The 12,453-nt window shown below is 38.7% G+C and overlaps 1 protein-coding gene across 3 annotated transcripts in view; it reads left to right on the forward strand.

Annotated features, from left to right (window-relative positions):
• TTC29 (tetratricopeptide repeat domain 29) overlaps positions 1 to 12,453 on the forward strand; it is a 112,989-nt gene that overhangs the window by 12,645 nt on the left and 87,891 nt on the right. The window lies entirely within an intron of this gene.

Here is a 12,453-nt window from a genome sequence, read left to right on the forward strand (position 1 = left end):
AGTGCAGTTTCCCACACAGTTTACACAGCAGAATCACTGCTGCTTCTACATAGTGTTTAAAAATAGTTGTATGCATAGCAGCATTTTGATGTACGTCGTTATCCCAACTTTTGCCCTTGTTTTGTCTGTGACCCTGAAATTAACGTCATAATTCAGAAATTACTACCTTAGGGTTCAGTAGTGTAGTTGTAGGCAGCGTTTGCCTTTGACTTGCAAAAGAGCATTTTATTGAAGTCTAAATGTGATTCTTTTTCAAGGGTACATACCTGGAGGAGTTACTGTCTGATCGTCTCCATTCTCCCCCTCTAGAACATTCTTTATTTCATGTAGCAGTACCCTTCATTCTTATTGTGCAAGCTCATTCACCATAGGTATCCAATCAGTAGCTTTCTCATTAAAGACAGGTAAAAAAAGACTAACATTTGAAAGTGAGAGAACTATTAAAAATACTTGCTTGGGGCAGCCCATCATATGACTTCATGCTGAAGGCCCATTCAATTTTCCTTGCTGCTGGGATCTGTTTAGGATTTCTGTGAAATCCAGTGTAAGAACCTGAATTCATGCGTCTTGTGATTTTTGCAGACGTCAGCTTCCCTGAGTCCATCTGTAAGTGTGGCACTCTGGCCCCTTTTCTCTCTCCTGTCCCTTTTTCTAGTGATGAAACCTCTGAAGCACTGCCACATTATTCACTTCGGTCATGCTTCAGATTGGAGGGCACAGGACAGAGAATCTCTGTAATTTGGAAAAATAATTGCTTTATAACATGTGTTGACGAATCACTAAAGCTGCAATTGCGCTGCAAATGGTACCAAAGTGCAAGAGTAAATTCTGGACTGCACAGTAACATTCTTCCTTTCCCTTTATATTATTATGTGCTATTGCAAATTAAAAAATGAGATTGTTTCAAAACAATTAACAGCACGCATTGTTAAAATATTACTTTTGGAGAAAAGAGTTGAAATATGACATTAGAGATTACTCTTTGGAAAACACACCCAAAGTCTCCTTGTGCACAGTTGTGCTGTTCATTTAAATCTAACCAAAATAAAGATCAAATGTAGAATATTAAAGTAGATTAAGAAGTGCTGATAAATTATCCTAAAAGCAACAGGCCATAGCATTGTCCCTCTAGTTACAATAAAGGAAAGAAATCATATTTCCCACCACAAATACCATTGGTGCTCACTCTGTTTAGCTTTAGATGCCTATTAAAAACCCTTACTGACATTCTGAAAACTTTAAATATTTCACAATTAACAAAATGCAGTACAGGTATAGAAACATAAATTAAATTGGTACCTGAGTACAACAGACAGAAATAGGATCCCTTAATGAAATAAAATGTAATTTCAGGGATACTAAATTCTGCCAACTGTGTCCATAAGGTTTGGTACAGTTGAGAAATACCTGCTGAATGTGCCTTTGTTTTAGTGTTCTATATATCTTCAGTAGAAGGAGAAGAGTGAAAGACTGCTTGTACTCAGTTACAATTCCACATTTGGGTAGGAAAGTCAAGTCAGCTTTCTTATAAAAGGCACATAGTACAGTATGATGAGTATATTAGAGCAACTTCCTAATGTAGTGTTATGAAATCAAGCATTTTTTAAAAAATAGGGTTCTATCCAACTGAGCTGCTCACTGGTGTTGACATTTCTGTCAGAAGAATGAGGAGAGAAACCATTTTCAATGATTTCCCTTTCCCACTCTTCATCCCCACACGCCCTCCCTAAATCTGCTGCAGAGGAGAAAACTCAAAGTCCATGAGATAGGGGGTAGGTTGGTCGATATGGATTGCCAAGGCACAGTTCACATATTACCTAGATACATGGGTTCTGCATTCTACCAGGCAAGGGAGAAATCCTCTCAGGGTTATGAATCTTCTGCCACTGCATGGAGAACCCTCATTCTGAACTGGGACTTAAGCATTAGATGCTTATTCAAGTTGGCTCCGCTGATATATATAACTCCCTGACTTGAAATAATCAGTTTGCATCACTTCTGTTCTGCCTCTCCTACTGAACCTAGCCCACTCAACCCCTTGCTTACCGCATTACTTTTCTTCACCTTCCATTACCTGCACATCTCGCCAGTGTGTCTGTACAGATATAACATGTTAGGGATGGCAGAAGGTAGATCTGTGGTTGGGGTGATCTTCCAGTAGTTCAGCAAGGGTTTCTGACTGTCAGCTGGCTAACAATAGCAGCAACTAATATTGTCCGCTCCCCCTAATTGCTGGCTGAAAAAGGACACTAGGGGAAACCTGAAATGGATTTAACTTGTTTGCTTGGCTGAGTTAAGTGCTCAAAAGGCCCCCTTTTTAATATATCCAACTGAGTTCTAGTTCTTTTGCACCTGGTTACAGTTGCTAGACATCAGAGTTCTAGGAAAGAAAAATATATACCTAAACACCTCTGTCCCATACTTTTGGGGATGGGATATTGTCACTACAATCCTAAACACACAAGGAAATACTTGCAACATTGAAACTTTCTATTGTGTAAACATTCACAGGATTGTACTGTGTCTCACCTTCTTTAATGTCTGTGCCAGACAACTTTTAAAGCATTTATAAAAAGATAATTTAAAAGCCCTGCAGATCCCAAAATGGAGCTATGCATAATTAGTTTCAACTCATCTTTGTCACCACCCTTATTTGTATATATGAAGCTTTAGAAATTAAGAACCTTTGTGTGTAAAGCAGTTGCTGAAACATCTAATATAACTTTTTCTTGATATACTGTACTTTTAATTCTTGCTGCTTGAGAAAGACTAGCTTATTAGCATTTTATTTGAGTTGATAGAATATTTTTTCCTAATGAAAAAAATTAATATTTGAAGATCACTTTCAAATCTCCTCTCCTTCTCCTCTTTACCAGACTAAACATACCTAATTCCCACAACCATTCCTCATAAGACTTGGTCATCTTGGTGGTCCTCTCCTCTGCCCACATTCCTCCAGCTTGTCAATATCCTTCTTAAATTGTGGTGCCCAGAATTGGGCACAGTACTCTAGGTATGGTCTGACCAAGGCAAAATTACTATAACTTCCCTTGATCAGGACACTAGACTTTGGTAGATGCAGCCTAGAAAACCCTAGCCTTTCTAGGCTACATCACATTATTTTCTCATATTAAGCTTGTGGTCTACTAAAACCCCAAGATCCTTTTTACATGTACTAATGGCAAGCAAGGTGCTCCCATCTTATATTTGTGCAGATGGTTCTTCCTGCCTAAGTGTAGAACCTTATATTTGTCTCTGTTGAAATTTGTTTTGTTAGTTTGGGCCCAGTTCTCCAATCTTTTCAGGTCCTCTTGAATCCTGATTCTGTCTTCAGCGGCATTGGCTACCCCTCCCACTTTGGTGTCATCTGAAAACTTGATGAGCATCCCTTCAATAGCTTCATCCATGCCATTTATAAAGATGCTGAACAACAACAGAAGGGACAGAACCCTACACCACCCCACTTGCCACTTTCCCCCAGGATGACCAAGAACCATTAGTGAGCACTCTTTGGGTTTGGTCAGTCAGCTACAAACCCACCTAACAATTATCTCATCTTGTTCGCATTTTACCAGCTTCTCTACAAAAGTATCATAGGTGACTATGTCAAAAGCCTTACTGAAATCAAGATACAGTATGTCCAAAGCATTCCCCTGAGCCACCAAGCTTGTAACTGAGCATGTTTGGTTCTCATTCAACTGTATTGGGATTTCTCTCTCTCTATAAAAAAAGTACTTATGCAAACATACTTATCCTAAGCCTTCATTGCTTCCTTCTTGTGGAAGTTTGGTGGGGGTTCCATTTTGGCTACATAAGGCTCCACAATTGGATAATGTATTCACTATCAGTATATAGTGAATTCAGAATTAAAATTTGTTTACCTTCTGATGCTGTCCAAGAGAAAAAATAATATATGTTATAGACAGTATTATAAGACACAGATTTGATGTTTTTTAATAACACTGACATTTTTAATTTTGTTTCAATGTGTATTCCTCTTTTGTCTAAATAATTCCTAATAATCTTGCATGTTGTGACCAAAATTTTATGTTTTTATGAAGCAGTACTCTCTTAGAATTATATTCTCTTCGAAAGAGAGGAGGGAAGTGAGTCTTTTATTCAAATCAGTGGTCTCTCCACACTTTGATTTGATCTGATATATATGGTGTAACTAGAGAAAGACAAAATAATAGGAATGCAACGGAAATGAATAGTTTACCGTTCATGAAAAAGCTGCCCTACACATTTGGAAGAGTTTTCTTGGAAAGGTTAAAAAGTTCTAATCAACTTCTGTACATTATGTAGAAGTTCCATTTTCTAAACTCTGCAAAAGAAAGTTTCATATTTAATGGGAAATCATGAATAATTCCATTTATTATCTACTTCCTCCTTTCAAAGACATGATCTGGATAAAAGGCGGGGTGAATAATTTCAAAAAATACAATACATTTTTAATGGGAAGGTGCAAACTACAGATTCTCATGACTATTAGCAAGTGTAGAGGAAACAGAATTTTACTTGCAAAAACTCATCAGATTCTTGCAAAGATAAAATACAAGACATTATTTAATAGAGAAGAACGCTGTGAACTGAAGTTAACTTTGTGTAACTTGTTTTTGCTGAGTTTAGTCCTATTGTTTTCTAAACCTTTCTTTTATCAATAGTTCAACAATATTTAATAGCAAATATAGAGCAAAAGTAAACAACTATGTTTTATTTGTGGTGTGCACAGAGATACTATGAAAATATTCAGAATGTAAAATGATACAAAATGACAAGTGGGAATTTCATTGTCCTAGAATTTATAGTGAAGCTTCTTTCTGAACTCCGTCTCTCTCTCTCTCTCTCTCTCTCTCTCTCTCTCTCTCTCTCTCTCTTTCTCTCTCTCTCTGTCTCTCTCTCTCACACACACACATACACACACCCCGCAATTAACGGTGGTACCTTGGGTTAAGTACTTAATTCGTTCCGGAGGTCCATACTTAACCTGAAACTGTTCTTAATCTGAAGCACCACTTTAGCTAATGGGGCCTCCTGCTGCCGCTGTGCCGCCGTAGCACGATTTCTGTTCTCATGCTGAAGCAAAGTCTGTAACCCGAGGTACCACTGTAATTGTGTGTGTGTGTGTGTGTACACACACACACAGAGAGAGAGAGAACACACTGAAAACCAAACATGAATTGTCACTTTGATGTGCTGCATATGTATTGCCTAACTTTTTTCTTTCAATGTTCCCATTATGAAGCAGAGAGAGTCTAGTAGTGTCCCGGTTTGAAAGACAGTGGTCTTGTTCAGAAGTAATGAAAAGCTATGCTTATGAAAATTAGCATGCGTAAGCCTTGGGCTTTTATGCTCCCCCTCTCCTCCCTCCCTCTATGCATGAAAAGAGTTGTTAAGACAGATCAGTTTGTTGAGTTTGGACTTGATGGAGAACTATTTTGAGTGTTAAAAAGCGAAAGCTTTCAGTGCGTTTTTTCCTTGCATGCTAAGGGGTATGTAAGCCAATGCTGGCGCAGGCTTCTTCTGTGAACAATGCATGGTTTGTCATTTCATCTGAACTCAGCCATGAAACAAAGCCGCAAGCAATTAAGGTACTATTCCTGACGTGGTGTTTTTTAACCTTTCAAGATGCCTTCTCCCCTTTAGCACATACATAGCCCAACAAGACAACAACGAGAATCCACCAACAGCATACAAGTCAATCTGGCTAACGTGATCCAAAAATACACATACACACACAAAAAAACCTCTCACTACAGCCAACCAAAGACAACCAATCACATCCTAGGCCACCCCCAACCTCTCTCACCACCAAGGAAATACAACAAGTGAATAATAGTAAGAGAACCCACCCAAGTCACGCTGAAACAAACCCCCACACATACACTAAGTAGATGAATTGAAGCTTAACCACCCAACCCCACACCACTCCCCACTCCCAATCTTTTCTTCCTAACCTAACACTGCATGCAATACTAATGTCTCACAACAAATGAAACTGATCTGTAGACAACACAACTTGAAAAAAGAGACAATGCATGTATTTTTGTAAACTAAGAAATCTTTAATAAAATATATTTTTTAAAAATAAATAATTGAAAGGTCAATTTGGCTTCCTACATCTGAATGTATTTGGAATATCCTGCTTGTTAGGACACTTGCTTTTGTTCAAAGGGATGATCCAGTATGAAATGGTTTTCCTAAAATTTATAAGCAAATTCTATTCTTCACCACCTTAAGTGGAACTGTGGGTTTCTTTCATACTTCATGTGTTAAATTAACATAGCTTAACTACAAAGATGTTATTACCAATGACTGCTGTTCCGAATTGGTCACTGTTCTTGTATATCTTTGGCCTTTTTATAGAAATGTTACAGACTCAGTGTTACACCTTGTTTTATGTTTAACTCCTTCTGTAGGTACTTTGATTTCTCTCTGTTTGTCATCTAATGATAACACGTCATGCAACAGAAATAAACTCTCAAGTCCACAAAGATTATGCTACACAAAAATTCAGTCTTTTGGGTGCCATAGGAACCTTTTTGTTTTTCTTTTGTTAAGTTACTTTGCATTAATAAAATATGATACGTTCCTTTATTAAGTGAACATATTTAAACTTCAGAAACATGTATTTCTCACATCAGCAAACAGAAGTAAAAAAGAAGTTGATTTTTGTGGAGAATAGCATTTCCTCCCAGTGTTGATAAATAAATAATACTTTCCCCCAGTATTTCAAATTGAATTGGCTTAATGTTGGAATATTCTAATACAAGCTGTTTCTTATGTTTTAATAGCACAATCCTATCCATGTCTATTCACAAGTAAGACCCATTAAATTCAATTGAGTTTACTCCCAAGTAGGTGGGTATTGTTTTCAGCCTAATCATCTACTTATCCCAATTCCAAAGGATTCTAGTTGAAATTAAGTTTTGTTTGTTACTGCTGGGGCTTTCATTCGCATAATGAAAAACTGACAGATAAACAGGTTTCAAAACTGAAGTTTCAATTTACCTGTGTTAGCAAATGATACATTCATTAATTTGCAGCCATTTCATCTGTGACTTATTTAGGATGGTTACAGCTGATTGGTTCTTCTTTCCCTGCATTACTAAATTGAGATGCATATATTTACAGATTAAAGGCATTTTACTGACATATACATCTTCAAACATATTCCTGACATCCAAATGGTTAATTTAGTACAAACATCATTGTCCTTCTCCTGTAAAGGGGAATTTATAAAAAAAATAAACAAATTAAAAGAACAAGGGTAAAGCAATGTAAAGGGATCAGAATTTGTTTTATAGTAAAATATTCAGAATTACAACAGAAACAGTTGGAATTATGCCATTTATAATTACTTAATTTCTTTTTAATCCAATAATGTACAGCTTTTTTTACAATAATATTCCTTGAAGTGTGGCTGAACTGCATGACTACAAAAAGTGGCATAGAATATATGAGATTGAAACTGGATACTCATATTCAGAAAAATATCTCTCTGCTTAATTGTTCTATTATGAAAATATCCAACAGTGTTTGGAAGTTAAAACGACGTTATCAAAAGATTGTATATGCTCACTATAAAACCTTCTAAGTTTATTGAACAGTCTTTTGGAAAAGAAATTAAGCAATATAAAAAAGTATATTGTAGTGCTATAAATAAAGCTTGCAATGGCTCATTTGTTATTTGGTTTTAATTAAATTTGTTTCAGAAATCACTAAGACCTTGAGGCCACTTAAAGAGATCTCTACTTGAAGCTTGCAGGTGCCCGTTACAGTTACCTGGGGGCTGCTTAAGGTAGAAGTGCAGGTTGCAGCAACAAGAGCTATATTTTTATGAGAGTTCTGGGGCTAAAAACATATCCAGGTTTCTCCAGTAAGCAACCACTGAAGGAAACAACAAGAAGTCATCAGTATTTTATTTCGCTCTTACAAAGAAAGGATCCTCCCTTTTTAACAACTTGATCTCAGTTTCGTCTTCTGTCATTTAGTCACAGTTGTCAGGGTCTCGTAAGGTAACTTATTCGGGACCCAAGATGGTTGATTCGAAAGAACCTACTCAGTAGCTTATTCAGGCAGATGCCTCACGGAGGGCAATTAAAAGCACCTGCCGGAAGAAGGAAAGGTCCTCTTTATCAGAAATTAGAAACTTGCATGCTGGAGCACATCAGTTTTCAAGGGAGAGGCAAATAGCAGAGATCAATTCATCTTCTAGTAGCCTCATTTGTATCCTCTACTGCTAGCTTCCTCCTTCATTTTTTGGGGCCAGCCTTTTGAAGCCCCAGGCTCCATCTTCTAGTCCCAAAGTGGTCTATTTGGTAGAGAATGTTATCTGAAATGTGTAGAGCTCTTGCATAGGTATGGCTTTCTGCCCTTTAAAATAGGGAGGCTCATCAGCTGAAAATTACTCCTTGGCCATGGTTAGGTCTGAGCTCTTCTTTCCATCATCAATTTGGGTAGTTTTGAGGCTCACAATCAGGCAGCATTGCATAATCCTCTGGCCTTGTGGTAAGTAATGGAAAAAGAAAAATCTTTGGGTCCCCAGAAATCTTTCCCTGAACCCTTTACTCAAAAGCTAGTCTTTCTGCATAATAATAAATGTTATGCAGAAAACTTTAGCCAGCTAAATAGGGAAGAACAAATAGGTAGATGTGCTTCAAATGACAAGCTTCTAGTAGTAGTTTGAAATTGTCCTGGGGAGTCGAAACATCCCATTAGGCTATAAAAATTATATGAATGTGTATTGCAAGATTTGCCTTAAGGTCTCACTGCAGTGTCCTAATTTAGAAATGGTTAAAGAGTTCTTATGTTATTATTTTGGGAGTATTGATCAATACAGTGTCACATAGTTTCAGCAAACAGTCACGTCATAAGCTTGTGTTCACGTTGAGATCAGTGGGAAAACTCTCATTGATGCTCTGAATGTGAATCACACACAATGCACTTTGTATTTACTTTTGTTCAACAATGCTATATTGTGCTGGGTATTACTTGAATAACCAGATTTAACTGCAATATTGCTAAATTTCCAGCAGATGCCCCCAGAGGCCATTCTACCTATTGAAACAGTGTTTTTAAACACCAAAACCTTTGAATTTCATTTCTTCCTAGAACAATGTGATGCCGATTAGAATTTTCTAATTGGAACAAACAGCATGGTTATGACAAAATCTTTGCCGTTTCAAAATCAGCTCTGATAAGCAGCATAAGAAATAAGACAGATGTTCAAAACTATGTTTTAGAAGTAAGAATCTCACTTGTAAATACACCATGTCAATAGGTTTCTTTGCATTTGGTGGCTATCTGTACTTCCTCCCTGTAAAAGCCAGAATATTCCAAGTATGAATAGATTTTTGGGCTATATATGAGTAATTTCCCTTCTATCTATATTTGATGGTATAGGTATAATACAGGATCATTGTCAGTTGGTTAAATCCTATCAATAAAAAACACGGGGATAATTTATTTTATTAAATTGTCAAATTAGAGACAATACAAGATTTTTTTTTAAAAAAAATCTCATGTTCTGAGCTACCCATTAATTGGCTGATCAATTGCTCCATCAGGAAGTTGGCTTTATTTATTGCGTATCCTATACAGCCCACTCAGAAAGAAGAGAGAGATCAACCAGAGACGGAACTGGCACTGAGTAATATTTGTCCCCAAAATTCCAAAAAAAGATAAAGATAAAGAGCAGCCTATAGTCCCTTTACTTTTATTCTAAGCTTTTTGAGCACCTGATCCTTTTTCAGTGTCTGCCTTTCCTTTCTTCAGAATCCTCTTTTAATTCCTTCCAGCCTGGTTTCTCCTCACATCACCCTGCTGAAGTTATTCTCACTTCAGTGATGCTTCTGCCCAGCTGTTTATTATGGACTTGGTACTGATCATGCTTCCAAGTTTTTCACACTGTCCACATGATGTCGTCATTCTCAAATTGCATTACAAATCAGCAACATGGCTGGGTAACACCATGGGCTATGCAGAAAGCCTTTGTGTACTAATCCATTGCTGAGAATAGATATGTCTGGGAGGGGGGAAGGTAAACAAACAGGCTGTCTTTCTGCTAACAGATTCAATAGGGGTCTTTTGGTGGCATCTGTTTTCATCATGGAAATAGGCATGCTCTACGGAATCACCTCTGCCCCTGAAATATAAAAAGTTTCTATTTTGCCAATTGTGACATATGCTGGTAATATTTCTTCTTATGCATTTTCTGAGACACACCTGTGTGCATACCCACAAAGTAAAAAGATAGAGCAGGGCAGGAGTAATTGAGGGGAGGAACAAAAAAACACCGCACCCAGAATATTTTTCATCAAGCTCTCCTCCTCTGGTGTGGATGGGAAGTGATGGAATAGAAAGGGATATACATAATGAAAAGACAGGTGTGCATGGACATTTGCATATCAAATGTGTCAGAACTGCTCCTTTCCACAATAACACCTCTGTGTCAATTTCCAATAACCTTCTCTTAGCTAAATATTAGGTTATTATGTCCTCCTTGTCTGATTTTTTTGATACTGTACTACTAATATTGTACTCTTTTCCTTGCTTTAGATTTTAAGCATCCTGTTTTTGCTAGATTTGTCTTCTTTTTCTTTTCTTAGTTTTTCTATTAATAGTACTTGTCAGGGTTTCAGGGACAGAGAGCGAGGGGGAGGGGTCCCAGGGTGACGAGGAAGAGGACGACGATGACCCGAGGTTGTCAGTGAGTCCGTCAAGTGAATCCGAGGATTCCCAAAAGGGAGCCCCCCTGGTCAGGCCAAGGGGCAGTAGAGAGGGAAGCAGTCAGAAGCAGGGGAACGAAGAGGGAATCCCCAGTGGGGGTTGGAGATCGGGACCGGCCTCTCCGTCGGAACGGAGTGAAGGGGGTGGAGTTACCAGTGTGTCAGAAGGAGCAGAACAGGGAGCAGAGAGGGGAAGGAGTTCGGAGCAGAACGTCCTGCCGGAAGGGGAGGAGTGTAGTACCGAGAGTAGCGTAACGGTCGAAAGGAAGGTCAGAGGCAACGTACGCGCGCCAAGTTCAAATGTGGAGGCGCACGGAAATGAGGAGAGCCCTGAGGAGGAGCCTGGTCCCAAAGCACGAAGGAGGGGGGAGCAGGCGTCAGAAGACTCAGCCTCGGGGGAGTCCCGAAGGGAGGGAGCACAGGGGGGCAGGAAGACCCTGCGGAAAAGGAAGGAGAGGAAAAGGTGGAGCAGTACAAGCCTCTTAAGCTGGTGCAGGGGCGGGACTGACTCAGAGGGGACTTCAAACATCTAAGGGTAACAGATGCTGAGCCACGGAGCTTGGATGTAACGACAACAATGTTCTTCAATAAAACCTTTTGTATATAACTTGGACTGGATTTTGGTCTCTTGTGAGCTGGGACCTCGGGTAGCTCTGACAGTACTTTTAAAATCCCTTTCTCTTTGGAGTTCCATGAGGCTCTTTCTTAAGTCTTTCTTAGGTGTTAATTTGACTTCCCTTGTTTGTTCTTTTAACACAGACATATATATAGAGAGACTTTTATTCTACTGAGCTACAACTATATATTAATTTTTTTTTGTTTAGCTAATAATCTGTGGCTGTTTTATTATTTTCCTCATTAATATTTTCTTGTTTTTTGCATTTATCCAAAAGTGAACTCTTAGATTTGCATCTATAGGGATTTCTATTGGTCAAGAAGAGGAAGAACCCGAAGGAACCATTTTTCCTCAGTCTCCTGTTTTTCTTGTCTATGTCCTCAGATACACCTCTCCAGAGGCTCCCTTATCTCTGGGGGCTCCATCTTCACTACTACACCAATCCTAGAGGCCACAAAGGACTTGTAGGGAGGTTTCTGGTCTAAGCTCTATTTAGATCAATGCTCACTTAAAAGGGCCATGCTCTAACTTCTGCAGCATGTATCTTCAGCAGACCCTTTTAAGTGAATGTTGATCCAAGGAAGAGCCTAAGACATACACCTTCAATATTTCAGTCTTCATTAAGGCTGCAGACCAGTTCTGGAGCCAGCATTCTGGCCTTCTTAGTCTTGTTCTGTCTCCTATTCTCAGTGTAGTGCCTACAGTCTTGACATATTTAAATTACAAAATCCACACTGTTGCCTTTCTACCATGCATGCTCTGCAACCCATGAATGGCGGAGACTGCATGTATTGCACCACTTTACTTCCACCGTCTGGTAATTGGCCATGTCACCATTGCTAGGAGAGCACACTTGGTCAAGCCAGAATGTCATATGTTATCTTTTTAATTTACTTATTTCTTACCTGCTGACAGTGTCTTCTACAGGTTAGGTATAGTGAGGCAGCTGCCTTAGACAGCTGGTGCTAAGGAGCAGGATGGTATTGGAAGATAGACTTTGGCCAGCCATATGGCCTATTCTGTGTCCCTAAGCTAGCTTGCTATCAGGTGTGGTGAAGGATGGTGCCCTGTCACCAGTAAGTAAGATTCAGCTGCCGACCTAGCTGG

This window comes from Podarcis gaigeae (genome assembly GCF_964106915.1).
Source record: "Podarcis gaigeae genome assembly, chromosome: 9".
Lineage (NCBI taxonomy): Eukaryota > Metazoa > Chordata > Lepidosauria > Squamata > Lacertidae > Podarcis > Podarcis gaigeae.